At 37.0% G+C, this 15274-nt stretch overlaps 1 protein-coding gene across 6 annotated transcripts in view; it reads right to left on the reverse strand.

Annotated features, from left to right (window-relative positions):
• Window positions 1-15274, reverse strand: part of LOC148645440 (leucine-rich repeat-containing protein 4C-like) — a 433163-nt gene that overhangs the window by 95181 nt on the left and 322708 nt on the right. For 2 of the 6 annotated variants that reach the window (XM_088611177.1, XM_088611179.1), the window contains exon 1: window positions 6753-8399. The exons of 2 other annotated variants lie outside the window; for them this stretch is intronic. The gene's annotated coding sequence lies outside the window, so the exon portion shown is untranslated. Of the gene's footprint in view, window positions 1-6741; window positions 8400-15274 lie in introns of those variants that run through there. 2 more of the 6 variants (XM_088611175.1, XM_088611176.1) reach the window with 1 other exon arrangement.

Genomic DNA, 15274 nt, shown 5'->3' on the forward strand with positions numbered 1-15274 from the left:
TGGGGTGACATAAAGTGTTATTGTCATTTTGTCCATGTTTGCTGTCTGCTCCTTTGAAAGCTTACTTCTGTCACTGCACATATTATACGAGACAGTCCAAGCTGCAGGGCTGACGTCTTTGGTCAATCTATCATCTAGTTACCTATGACTAATAGAATGAGAATATATTTTTTAAAAAAGAAGATCGGTATTTTTAATAAATTATTTTACCAAATACATTAATTGAGAAATTCTCATTCATACCAATGACCTGAAGAGCCATTTGCACAGCTGGGCGTTTACTGGGGAAATATCTCTCTCATGGGTAAAAAAGGGAAGTCCTACATGGGATTTAAACCCAAAACCCACCAGAGTCTGGAGCTGACAGCTCTCTCCACTACTCCATGATCCTCCCTGAATAGTGAAGATTGGTGTGGATATGCACTCAGCTTAGTCTTACTTAAGGCTGCAGTTAGTCAAGCTAAAAAGCCTGTATGAAAACTCTTGTGATACTGATGTTTTGGTGTACAAGTTTCCAAACTCGCAAAAGAAAATACAGAAATCTGTTTGTGACTCCTGAGGACCTACCTTATCTCACCCTACAAACACAGAGCACACACATTTTAAATATATTGCAAATGTATGAATGTAAATCAAATCTATGATCAATGCCTCATACTGCATATAGTATACAGTATACAGTAATTATGATTGATATTATATACAGAATTAAATTACAGTATGAGGCATTGATCATGGATACATATTTTGAGTATTAGACAAAAACATTACAATATATGAATATGCTCCAGTAAGGGATTTGCCTTCTTTATCATACCAATAAGAAATTATTCTATTTAAAAGGACAGGTCATTTTTGCAATAAGTAGAAGCTTATAAATAACAAATAATACTATTTGCATCCAATTTACTTATTAATTCCTGTGTATTGTTTACATTATTTTTAACATTAAAGACAGTTATTCTTTGCAAAGGATAAAAAACAAAAATGTTCATGTCAGAAGACGTTTAACTGAACTTTCCCAATAGTTTAGGCTGTTATAACATTTTGTTTCACTGTGCTGTGTTTGACAAAACAGCATGTGGAGCAATACAAACTTAGTTTTTTGTTGTTTTTTTCAAAAACACTGACATAAATACTGATGAACACAATATTGTGAGACGACATCTTCAATTTTGTTTATAATATGCATTTTTAAAACTTAAATGTGCACATATCCATTAATAAAAAACATATCTGTGAGGATTAAGAAGGATTGTTCCAGTTTTGCAGTGAATACTAGTGTTGTTTCTGTGAACAAATAAATATGGTACAACTATTACATAACCTACTGTGTGTGGGAGTGTGTGCAAATGAGTAATTGAGATGACAAAAGTAGTATCTGATTTGAACTCACGCATATGCATGTTTAAATTATGACATTTTCTATTTATTGTGACATTCAAAAATTAAAAGAGACACTGTCTTCTGTTTTGGCTTAAAATATGAAAACGCATAGAATAAAAACTTGCAAATACAGTAGGTTTCATTTTACTGCGTCAAACCAAGGATTCACCACCCTGAAGTCACAAAAGGTAACTGTGGAGATTTTACGTAGGATTAGCAATCCTATGTTTATAGTTTATGAAAAATACAGAAGTCCAAAAAGATTACCATTTTTACACAGGTTTAAAAACATCCTCTATAGTCGTCTCAAATGATCTCATCTGGTACAATGAGATCAAACTTGGATCACTGAGAATAGAAAAAATAGACTTTGGTCAGACTGAAGCAATTATGAGATTAGCATACACAGACTACAGGTGAGGAATAATTACATTTTAATCCTGGGGGTACTTTAAAAAGTTACACAGATCCAAAGCCTAATCTTTCCTTTCTGCTGAAGACTTTGGAATTTCTGGGTATGTTGTAAAGAAAAAGAGAGTTGAGAAGACATTTCAACCTCATTGGAATTCACAGTTCCCAAATTGAGTGTTAACAGCATTATGACCAATGGCATAAGAAGTTAGAGGTACAGTATTACAGTACATATTCAAGCCTGATCTTTTTTTAGAATTCAATCTATTTTTTTTTCTGTATTCAGTAGGAATGTCCAAAGTCTTTAAAACGTTTCTGAATTTCCCAAAAGCTTATCTAAGAATTAGTGTCTAATTTCACTTAACTGGCAATTTTGGTATTTAAAAATAAAGTCATTCAGTAAGGCTGAATAATGGTGGTTTATATGTAAAATGGTTTTGTTTTGTTCTCTAAAAGAAAAAAAAGAAAAAAAAGAAAATAAAGTAATTCAGATAAATAAAGTAATAAATAAAGTAATTGGACTATAACAGACCATAAACTAACAATCACACATGGAAAACAGACTCTAACTCATGTGCATGTACAAAAGACTACATACCTTCAAGACGTGGGGAGAACATCGCTAACAAATATTTTGTTATCCACCTTTATAAACAAGTAATTGTTGTAATTGTTTAGAAATGTAGCCTTTCTAAACAAGAATACAGAATGCCAGCAGTTCTCAATTCCAGTGTCTTGTAGCCACACACAAGCCTCGTTTTATTTTAACTATGGATTTCTTTTTTTAAGTTCTGCTCATGTGAGCAGTTAATACCATAGAGTGCACTTTTTCTGTTTGGGAAAATGTGAATTCCTTCTTTTGTAACTGGTACTTGGTGAAATGTCAGCTAAAAGTATCTGCTGTCTTTTTCTGTACAAATTCTGCTTTGAGAAGTGTTCATTATGGCTTGCATTAGAGATTCAAATATCGTACTCATCATGTTTGGATATTCTTTTCCTGTAAAAGTTTACTGCCTAAATGAGTTCAAAGCAGACATGAACTCCATGTGGCCACCTGAGATTAGAGTTGTGCTGCTATGGATTAAGATCCTTGTAGCTGCTGGTGTTTCTCTGTGGAACACAGGTAAGCAAATTAAGACAAAGGAGCTAGTTTTCATATTTCTCTTCTGCAAATTTGAAATCAGTGTACCATACCTGAGAACTCACACAAAAATGTTTAAATTGCTTCTTTTTTTTCTCGAGGGGTTGGAGTCTGATATACAGTTTACGGAAACATTTATTCAACCTCTGAATCTTTGAGTCATTTTTTTTTTATCCCTGCAGTGAAGCAAAACTCAGCTGTCAACATTTTTTATGCCAGCTCGGTTGGCTTAAATTTGCTTAAAATTGGATCTGCATTTAAATAGGAAAGAACCCGAATTAGTTTATCTCTGTAATTGGTCTCTGTCAAAACCCCTTGGTAAAATTGGCAGGAGACAGTGATATGAGGAGAAGCTGCTGTTAGCTTGCTTCAAGAAGAGCCAAAAGTTATCAGCATGGCTCAATCCCGTTCACCTTCAAGATTTATATTTGAGCAAAGCACTTAATTTGAAGCTGAAATATTCCTGTCCTGTTGAGATCCAAATCGATATAGCCTCATGAACAATTGTTAAAATTCCTGTTACAATAGTCAGTGTCCATTAACTCCGTCTGAGCACCTCTGAGGGGCTAGTAGATTAGTCAGAGCCCTCGAAAGTGTCGTTCATTTGCAACACTCTGTTCACACTTGTCCAAGCGATTAAGAAGGGTCCTCTGCATCGATGTAAACAAATATTTTCTGATCATTTAACCGCCGCAAATACACTACACGGCTGTCTAGCTGCATTTATTAAAGATCCCGAGACTGAAACTCGTTAAGACGTGCTGAAAATAATTATACTCGACTGCTGTAGCTTTTGTCGTTAGTGGACATGCTCATTTGAAAGTCGAAAATAAAAATATTTTGAATTTGCCCCCCTTTTCCCCAATAAGTTTAAACTTGTAAAAAAAACGATCACCTAGACATTTGTCATTCTCGTATGCTGCTTCTGTATTAAAATATTTAAAATAAAATCAATTAAAAATATTGCACGTATACAGTAATTTACAACTCCGTCCCCGGTTTCTGAATACAGTATATTACCCATCAACACAATGTTAAAAATTGTTGAGCTACCATTCTCCACGTGTACATACTGTAGGCCTAGTTTGTCTGCAAATCCATTTTCAAAGGCAGGCAAAGCACATGTACTGTATACTTCTGTTTTAAAGAGAACTCAACGTAATTATTGACAATATGGTTCTGTTCGTTATTGCATATAGCAGCTGACAAATAAGAGTCACATTTGTCACACTATAGTAAACAAAGGGGAAGGCTAGAGTTTGCATAAATAGCGTAGTTCCAAGTACTGTAGCTTTATTTTACATTACTGCACATTTTCAGCACACTGGCTTCTGAGAAAAGCCACGATTAGAGAACTATCGTTACAAAAAGTTTGTAATAACCACTAAATTGCATTTTTGTTCCTTACACTTGCGAACGTTTACATGAATCCACTGGAACTTCTCTCTCGCTGACTACTTCGTGTGTCCCACGAGCAGAACGGTTATTAAAATGGCCAAAGTGAGCAGTTTCAACGAATATCTGTAAGATAACGTATATTGTTAAATGAACTTTTTGTTATTTTACGTAATAATCACAGAGGTACTGTACTGTCGTTCTGTATTGCACTGTTTTTGTTAAAATGATTACTTCAACAACACGGAAACTATTTTTTTAAGTCGGGAAGTTACTATTTTAACTTAAGTCTTAACGTATGGTTTTATCTGTGTTTACTACAAAAACCAGTCATGTACTGTATCTGTAAAATTGCGGACTACTTTCAGATAGCATAGATGAAATCGACTCTGCACAGCTTTGCCGCACAGTTGGAAACACGCACACTCACAACCTTGGGACATTAACAATAAGACAATTTTCCCCCCAGTATAAATCTGAAAGTTATATAGATACATGAAAACTATTTTTTCTACATATTACTGCTATACATCAACAGATAATCACTTTACTCCTCTACTCCAGCACAGGTATATGCAAGGCTATGTTATTCACTGTGTTTAATGCAGATTGTGCCATTGACTATACTGTACAAAGTTTAGCTTTCAAGAATCTATAACACAACTTCTCTTCGACTAATAATACACAATGTTGAGTATGAATGTGAGGACAAAACAGACTCTTAACACTGATGTGATTAAATGATAATTTAGCTGCATCGTCGGTGTGAGCCCTGACTTGCTATATGTAATTAATTCTGCTACAACTGATACTGTATAGCTCAATATTCTCTACTTTAAAAAGCAAATATAATATAGGTTTACAACGGCACTCAGACTAAACCTTTTTCTTCCTCATAGTTTAAATCACGAAGACCAATGCCGAAAAGTGTCCTGCCCAGGGGTGTAGTCATTTCTATTTTTAATAATTGGCGATTAGAGGCTATAAACCATGGCATAGATCTCAGTTCAAAACAGAAAGCTGTACCCGATTCATTCAGCACTTATTAAGAGTGGACAGTTCCCTTTCAAACCAGCTGCGAACCTGCAGCTAACAGGTTAGTAGTCGACTTTGCAGAACAACCACAGAAGCGCGGGTCTACTTTTTTTTTTTTGCACAAAAAGGCGTAATTATTGACTTCAGCACATCTTACATTTGCTTTTCAAATACATGTTTTCCTACTGCTAGTCCAGCAATAATTATGGAGCTTTCAGGGCTTAACGAGATAAAACCACTTACTGCAGATCTACCATAGACCCCTGCAGAAATCAGTACACTGAACACTGGTTCTGGAATTGAAATGACCACAGACCAGGCAGGGTAAGCATTTAAAAACGAAGTGGGCTTTTGGAACCTTATGCTGTTCATTGGTCTATCTTACACTGTTTCAAGCAGCTGCAGCAGGTACAGATATCCAGATTTTAATGAATCACGTACACAATTTGTATTTAAAGAGCAGATTTTAAGATTTGCTCTCAATCTTGAATTATGAGTTTGAAACCTTAGGTCCCCCTCCCTTTTAAAGTTCCTGTTTTCTTATCTTTCCCAAAGGCTGCAACTTGTCAAAACTGTTTCGTTCACGTGTAACGTGTTGTAATTGGGAAAGGTTCATTACAACTTTTATTTAAAAATAGAGAATAACCATGATAAGAAACGGTATTATTGCCAGTGCAGCTTCATAGTTGCAGAGAGCTAGCGCAGGAGGGAAAAGCACTGCAGGAATCTAAAGTGAAGATGCGATTATATATTTATAAATCAGTCGTAAAAAGCTATAGACCTAACACCAAGCCAATTACTTGTATATAAACATGCTTATGCTCGCTGAAGATGTATATATATATATATTATGTGTTCGTGTGGAATAATCCATAATTAGAATCTTTTTAACGTGCTACTGTACTACGATCTCAGAGAAAAGGAAAGATCTGACGGTATTTAGCACGAAAAATAATTTAGTAGTTACTAGATACATAACTGTATACATAATAAACAGTTTCACATACAATCACACATATATTTACATTTATGGTCTATGACCTTTATCTGTTTTAAGTCACCTGAAAGGGTTACTAATTTACATATGTTTTAACTATTGCCAAAACAGGTTACATGCAGCGACGCTGATACTTCTGTTAAAACACTTCATAAAAGATCGAAGCAAGGTAACATCCTAGCATCGATGTACAGACAACTCTTTCTACTGCTTTTCAAATCCTGCAGAATATAGATAATACAGTACTACAATTTAGATATCAACCAGTTAAATACAAAATACGAACACCTCGATAAAATGAAGCGGAACTATAAACTGCCCATTTATAGAGGTAAAACATGACGCATGTTTCAATGGATCATCAATAAATACTCACTTTTCTCCTACCTTGATGATTTTACTCGAAATCAAAACGAGAAATCCGTGGTCTCCGCTTCAACGACCCCCCTCCCCCAAGACAATTGGAACAAAAATCCATCTGCAATTTTCAATCAATTTCAGAGGATCCAGGGAAATACAGCGCACAGCGTCTCCGGTTCTTAACGAATAAAGAAATACATGTATTTAAGTTTTCTGGCGATTAAATGCGTGCAACTGTTTTTATTTGTTTTGGTATGTGCTGACTTAATCTCCTCATTTCACAGCACAAATTCAAGAAAACTACGGGATAGCCGCTGGTACTTCCTTTAAACTGACGTTCAGGTTTTTTTTTAAAAAAGGCACCCTGTACTGTTTTTTTTATCCTGTTTTCAGTTTAGGGCGATTTTTTTCAAGAATGAATCCCTTTTCTCGCCAAAGATTATCCATCATAATCTAAAAAAAAGACGCTTGCTCAGTAATTTGTTTATATTTTGACCATATGTCACACCAAACAAACACAAAAAATGATTTTCTGTGATTCTCCATTATAGTCCCGAGCAGTACATCCTTTCAAAGTGTGTTGATTTATGTTCTGTTTTCTTCCCGATAGAACTTTTTTCCAACACTAGTACCCTAAGGATTCTGATTAGATTTCCACTCACAGCCCAGTGCGGATTTCCAGATTCTTATTTTCCTTTTTGATGCTGCCTGCTGAGTGCGTATGTATTCTTTGGCTGGTCGTTGAGACGAACTATAAACCGGCTTTTGTAAAAAATAATATATTTTTAATTATTTTCTATACTTAGCGATCGTTGCATCCCTCTTACTTGGGAATCAGAGAGCCTCTCTGAAGATAAGACGAACTCCATTTTTTCCGTACAGTTATAAGCGTGGTCCCTTCGTAACCGGAGTTTCTGTCAGTCGATTTATTTCCCCCTCAGTTGTTGATTTCCAAATCTGTGCATGCTTTAGCATTTACAGCAGTCATATTTATAGCTCCACGTCTTCTTCCCCCGGTCTTCTCAAGCCGTGACAGAGAGCATCCATCAAGGAGCACATCCGACAACAATTTCCCCCAAAATTCTCTCCAGTTCTCCTTGCAGCGAAGCTTTCAGCATTTCAGTGGCATTTCGAGACACCCCTCCTCCTCCTCCCCCCCACGCGAAATCAAGACAGAGAGGGAAAAGGATACGGCAGAAATCCACAAGTTGATTACCGTGCGTTGTCCTTCCCAGTAGTTGCAAGAACAAAAACAAAAAAGAAGCCTAAAAATAAAAATTCAGTTGCAGCAAACACATAGATAGCGGAGGTACTGTACTTCTACAGAAATTCTACTGCAAGACAAAGAGGTTCTTCATTCATTTACTCCTGTAAGGAGCATAGCTATGTGCCAGATGAGGGAAAAGAAAAGAAAAAAAGGTCTGTTCTTCGCAAGCGACTGCGGGCAAGACTGTATCCCGAAAGCGCTTCGGCTCCCCGGCTCAAAGCACGCCGGTTTGTAATCCACTACTGTGTCCTAGAGGCTTGGGGCTGCTGACAGAGGCATGCACACCGCAGTTCCGCAGAAATCACTCCCTCTCTTTTTCGGCACATCACCATCCCTCTCCTCTACCTGCTTGTACGGGCTCTCTCGCCAGTCTCGCTGTACTCTCCCATCTCACCCTACCTTACTCGCTTCTGTGATGGGTAAAATACAATTACCCAATTACCTCCCATCATCTTACCACTGATTGGTCAATTGCATTAACACTTGATGCCATGAAGGGAAAGGGACGGGGAGACTGTAGTGCATGCCCAGCTCAGCCGCTTCCAGTCAAGCAATCGCGAACCGCGGCTGCCACCTACCGGCTGGCCGCGTAACACGTGTCAATCTTACTAGGCCACCCAGAGCAAAGTGACTGAAACTGAACAGCAGGGCAATGTTATAATAATAACAACAACAAAAACAACAACAACAACAACAACAACAATAATAATAATAATAATAATAATAAATGTTATTATTATGGCTATTATTGATTATAATAATAATTTACAGTCTTTTCTGATCAGTTGATGTCCACAAATTATTACATTATTTTTGCTTTCCATGTCTTAAAAGTGTTTTTGCATTTTGTTGGTTTGCTATTCTAATTTCTGTTCATCTCATTTTCTGGTTTCTGCATGTGATTTCAATCTACTGCATAAAAGCCTTTACTGGTAACTCACATCTGCACCTCAAGGGGTTATAGCGAACCCCAATTGCTGATTAGTTCAGCACTGACCGTACTTCATAGAAATGGTCTGTCCTCGCAGGCACTATGGACAGTTATCTGTGATTTCTGAGATTATCTATTCTAACAGTGATGTGAAGATCACTACTGCATGATGCCCTTCAATTTTACTTGACTTGCAGTGCCCTGTTTCTCAACTGAAGCAGACAGATCCATGAAGCATAAGAGCTATTGGTCAGTGTTTCATGTCAGATTACTCTGATCTTTAACAGAAATAACTCACATTGTAACCACCATGTAGAATGTTGTGTATAGTAGCTTTTAGTTATTATTATTGTGGTTTTCTTTTAAAACAGTCTAAACAATACAGTATATTTATGTAAAAAACACTTTTTCATTTACCATTACAAAAAGGCCTTACATAAACCATTAACCAAATATTATTATGAAAGTATACTTTACATTTAACATAATATGCAGTAACACAAAACAGCTGTGTGTAATTTCCAACTGGTTTCTATTAAATCCTCTATCATGTTGCTTTTTTAAAAGATTTACACACAATGTTTTTGAAAAAGTATATTGTTGCTGTAACACATAAAAGTCAGCCATTCAGAGAGATTTTTAAAGAAGCAGTCTTTGTTTGCTTGAACTGTCAAAAACAGAGAGCAGACTGCCACTGAGGATAAGAACTATACACTGTAACTGATGATTACATTGTGAAACAGAAAAAAATCTCTATTCTTGTCACAAATGATTACGATAATCAGCAGAGAATTAAATTAAAATAGGCTACTGTAACATATTTTCACACTTTATTAGAACTTCCTGGTCTGAAGTGAAGTAAATTCCCGTGAACTCAGCACATCTGTTAGCACCTTCAGACACAAATAAACTTGTCAGCTTTATTGCAGGATTATCTCCATATAGATTTTTATACTTAAGAATACGTCAATGCACCTCAGCCATAGATTCATATTTATTAGTAGATTTAATGGTTAGTTTGGAATCTTTAGAAAAAAGAAAACATTTTAAAAGCAATAATTGACACATTGACGGGAGCCTGAGGTCACACCCTAGCTGCACAGCAGTGGACTTACAGTGATCTTGATAGGCTGTTTACATGGCTTATACATGTTTCAGGATTTCAGCAATGAAAAAGGCATCTTACTGCACAATGCAATGTTTTTCTAAAACACAATCACTTTGTAAATCCAAAACTTACAATCTATAAACCAGCCAGAGGGAGGAAGATTGTCTAAAAGTTAATGTACCACAATACTGCTACTAATGCTACTAATCCCTTTTATTTTAAAATAATATTCCTTCTAAAAGACCCCTAAATGTTTTTTTTTTACAGAACAGGAGGCTCTGTTCATCCTCCTCTGAAGTACAGCTCTGTATATGCACCAGCAGCTAAAATACACATCAGAGAGGGTGATCACATTCAGTATTATGCAAATCAAATTATACATAATATGGAATATACATAGGTAGGGTTGATTGAAAAGGCTGAAATGGCAGTAAATCTCCGGCACAGAGGTTAGAACCTTTATTCTTCCAGCAAATGTCAAGGGATATTTAAACAGTCTGGAGGACATACATTTAAAAGTGCAAACAACAGTGAGTGCTTTGACTGGCGATGTGGTAATAAAGCATCCCTGTCACCAAAATGAGAAATGGGTTTGTACTGTGCCTGTCCTGGGGAGGAGCTACACCTACCTTCTAACCAGAATCGCTATCCATATTGCCGTCAAAAGCCTCCCATCCAAACAGGGCTCTCATTTAGATCCTAAACTTTAACGAGACTAGGCTTCATGTTTGTACAGCTGCTTTGACTAACACTAGAGGAGGCTGCAAGAACTGCATGGAGCTGAGCTTTCTGCAGCAGTGCTATCAGTCTTAGTTTAAGTGCTGTGAGGCCTGCAGGCCTTTGAGACCTGCATTGTAGAAGCAAACACTTATTTATTCCAAACTTAGAAAATCTGATAATAGAAAAGGAAGCCGCAACAGGAATTATTGTGCATCGGGAGACTGTGTTTTTCCAGATTGTCATTTACTCACATAAGAAAATATAACACCTCAGGCAGCTTGGAATGTTTAGGGCTAAGGGCTCACATTTAAATTCAGACAAGCACAAGTTTAATTCTAATCCTTTATCCAGCTAATACACATGTTGTAGAAACATTTCCTAAGGTTATGATTTAACTACATTAGACAAAGTGTTCTAAAATGTTTAAGGGTGCAAATAGATTATTTTTTTTACTTTCAGACTTAACACTATAAAAGCTTAAGATGTTCATTGTGTACAGAATATGCTTTTAGAAGAGGTCACTTGAGAATGCTTTATGCACATTTTAAAGATGTCAAAATGTTACAAAACCACAAGCTGATGAGTGAACATTGCACTAGCATTGTGTCAACGTTAGGTTTTTGCTTTGGAAACATTTATAAAGAATGCTCTGACAACAGCCCCTGGAGTCTACAAATTTGCATTGCTACAAATAAATGAAGCTGAGAAGTTTTTTGTATGATGTTACCACAACATTATTAGGATAGCTGTCAGACATTCAATAACCTCAGGAACAACCTGGCCAGGTTGGTGAAGCTGATTTCCTGAGATTATTGCAAATATGGTTGTGTCAATAAGCTAATAACCACATAATGGCAAGTGAGACAAGAACATTGCATCTCCCAGCTTAGCTTGTCCTCCTGCTACTTTCTTCTGGACAACAGGCCATGACACGAACAGGGTCTGTAAAGTTCAACACCACTGCCCATGATCAAATTACCAGTTCCTCTGCTTCATGCTTTTCTAGCGCATTTTCCCAATGAGCACTTGCGGTGGGGAGATGTGCTTTTAATAAGGAGAAGAGAATAAACTGCAGTGTTACTGGAAGTGTATTCTCACCTAGGATAAAATAAATTTATTATAGCAAAGAAAGGCTGGCACATCTTTTGTTAAACAAGTAACCTTCAACTTCATTATCCTTTTCTCGTGAAAGTGTTAAACATCCCTAGTCTTGCACCTAGAAACAGGGCAGTGGGTGAGAAATAACATTGAAATTGCTGTCAACATTTTCTAATCACAAAAGCATGAAGCATAGTGAGAGACAAGGGTGGTGGGTGGTTGGAGAAATGTTTTCAGATGCTGTTAAAGTAAACAAAGTATGACAGTCATGAACTCAACTACTGTCAGGGAATAGCTCAGAGCAGGAACTGAGCAATGACTATTATGGTGTGGTGGATTTTCTGTCCATCGGTTCATTTTTAATAACCTTAGTCAAATACAGGGTCACAGTGAACCAGAGACCAACCAGGCAGACAGAGGGCACAAGGAAAGATACACCCTGTAAGTCAAGGACTGTCATTGCTTTGCACACACATACAGTAACCTCACACATGCATCTGCAGGTTTAATTTAGTGAGCTCCAACAATGAGCCTTTGGACAATGGAGGACACTGGGGGAGAACACATACCTGTAAACTCCATGCAGAGCTCCTCATCATAGGAACGCAGATAAATTTGTTAAACAATTAAATTTAAATAATTGTTCAACACGAAGGCCAGTTTTCACCCCAGCATGATCCTGTCTCATCCCAGATAGTTCACATATCAAAGGGGACCCAGTTGATCCACCACTGGATTGAGGCATCACCTGGCAGATGCACAATAGCCATAATGCAGCCCCACTGCGCCACAGATTAAAAAATGAGTGAAGAGGTGAATGTGGGCATGCTGCCACAGTGGTTAGCACTGCTGCCTCAGTGCTGGAGTCTTGGGGCCCAGGGAACTCCTGGGGTGCCAGCTGCATGGAGTTTGTATGCTCTCCCCATGTTAATGTGGGTTTCCTCCCACAGTCCAAAGACGTACTGGTAGGATAATGGGCTTCTGGGCAAACAGGCCTTGGAGTGTGTGCGGCTGTGCCTGTTTGTGCTCTGTGGTGGACGGGCATCCTGTCCAGAATGTATCCTGCCTTGCCCCCACTGCTTCCTGGGATAGGCTCCAGCTCCCCTGCGATCCTGAAGTGGTTAGAAAATGGATGACTAAGTTGTGCATATCCAGTGTGTATTTCAATCATGAAGCCACGGTTTAAATCCTTACTCTTTCAAAGAGTGCCATTAGACATTTAATACAAATGTAGTCAGGACCTTGGCTTAATATCTCATCTGAAGGACAGAACCCCCTAAATTACATTTTCACCTATCCCCTGTCACTGTTCTTGTGCTTTACACTTTTTAATGCATGGAATTTTAAACTTAAAGTTTTTAAATAAAAGCAGACCAGGATGTTTTACTGGATAGATATTCAATGTTCTAAAGTTTTAGATGGAAAAATGACTGTTTTGGACTTTAGGTGTGTAGTGATGTACACAGTGCAACTACAATAACAGTAAATGATTTGTTTAAAAAAAAAACTCACATAGAGACTTTAACACCACTGTGTAACAGATAGCAGGTTTTATAAATATCCTCCTTAAACTCTTCTCATTTTAATATTCAGAGTATATACTGTACTCGCCGTTCCATTCTTGTTTTGATGGTGTATATTTCGCATTATTTGTATACTCACGACATCAGAGCCGTACAGTATGTGTATTTCTATGTTTAATCATATTGTTTTACTTCTTTATTTTAAATCACTTATTTAAAAGTGAATTAGAGGGGTGTTATCAGATTAATACCAACTCAGGCATGATCCATCTACCACAGCAGCCAGTTTTTGCACAGTAGACTAATTACTCTCGCAAAGGTGGTGATTATATAATCACATCAGATTAATGAGGAAATCACAACCAGTTTAATTAACAGAAGGGAAGATTACATGGTTTAAAGTGGGTAAAATTTCATTTGCGAGTCATATTACAGTGTTGTCCAGTATTTTTCACAATGGCAAAGTAAACACCATATGTGGAACTAAAGGAGTTAACCAACATACAAAAAAAGTCCTCCCACACAATACTTCTGAAGTAGGCTTCTGCCTCAGAGAGAGCAAGGTGGGACCAGGAGACATACTGCTGTTTGCAATTATTGAGATATTTTATATAGCAATTAGCAAACAATGGATGGTGCATAAGAAATTATTTTTAGATTGATCATTTTTCTTTCCAAAAATTATATTGGAGATGGCTTTAGAAAAAATCTACAATTCCATCATCTACAGTACATCTACAGTAGCAGTATTCTATTTCTCCCTTGCTTGCAAATTTTACCATTTCATCATGTATCTGTCTTCATCTAACTAGCTGTCTAACACTCCATCTGACATCTCATGCCATAAGACTCACACCTCACTGCAAAAGTTGGCAGCCTTTTTTCTATTTTTGTTATTTTTCCACCAATCTGCATTTAGATGCAATTTTGGAAAGTAGATATTTAGGGACAGACTATTAGAGAAATGTGAAGATTCAGTGGAGTTGATATAATTATAGGCGTTAAATTGCCATTTCCCCCCAAAGACAATTTACAATTTGTTTTCTTTATCCAGTATTTATTAAAGCACACATGTGTTAACATAAAGTAGAGGTTTACACCAGAGATATGACCGCTGTCACTCTCGATGCTCTCAATGAAAGTGATGTTTTTCAATTGTGCATGACAACTAGAAATTGCAGAGAGAACGAAAATTATCCTACTGCTCATATGAATGGAGTATTATTCCACTCGGAGGGAGATATAATGGATTACCATATCTATTCTGGAAGAGCTGATGATTTGCCTTACACTTGGTGGTCAGAAAATCATTATCTCCTTACCACAGCACTGGTTTTCACACCATTGCAGTTCTTAGAAGGTCAATACAGTGCTGTGTCAAAGGTGCTGCAGTAGGAGGGTAATTAAATATATATATTCCAGCAGTTGTCTTGTGCCTGTGTCATGGAAATCTTGTATCCCTGTTATCATAAATAAGGCAAGAGGCTTCTATACTATACTTTACACTAAGGGACAGATCTTTTCTACGAGTAAAGTAGCCAAAATTAAACTTTTGAAATATTATCACTCACACACACACTACTTATGTGTTATTGCTATATTTTAGGTTATTTCGACATATGAATAGGATGGCAGTTGTAACTAAATTATAAGAAAATTTGTGAATATTGATTGGTTAATGCCTAATAGGTTTTTTTTCTAATAATTATAAAAGATCCACACATATCGCTGGACAAAAATGTCCTCAATATCTCAGTAACATAGAGAGCAAAGAAAGAGGTCATTACCTCAAAAGCACAGCTCTATACATTGTATTTTTTTACTTTATTTCCTCTAAATGACCCATTTGAAGGGGAAAAGACCTATGCCCTCGGGCTACTCCGGTGCCCAGTGGTAGGCAGG

This window comes from Lepisosteus platostomus, chromosome 18 (assembly GCF_059453375.1).
Source record: "Lepisosteus platostomus isolate fLepPlt1 chromosome 18, fLepPlt1.hap1, whole genome shotgun sequence".
Classification (NCBI taxonomy): Eukaryota; Metazoa; Chordata; class Actinopteri; order Semionotiformes; family Lepisosteidae; genus Lepisosteus; species Lepisosteus platostomus.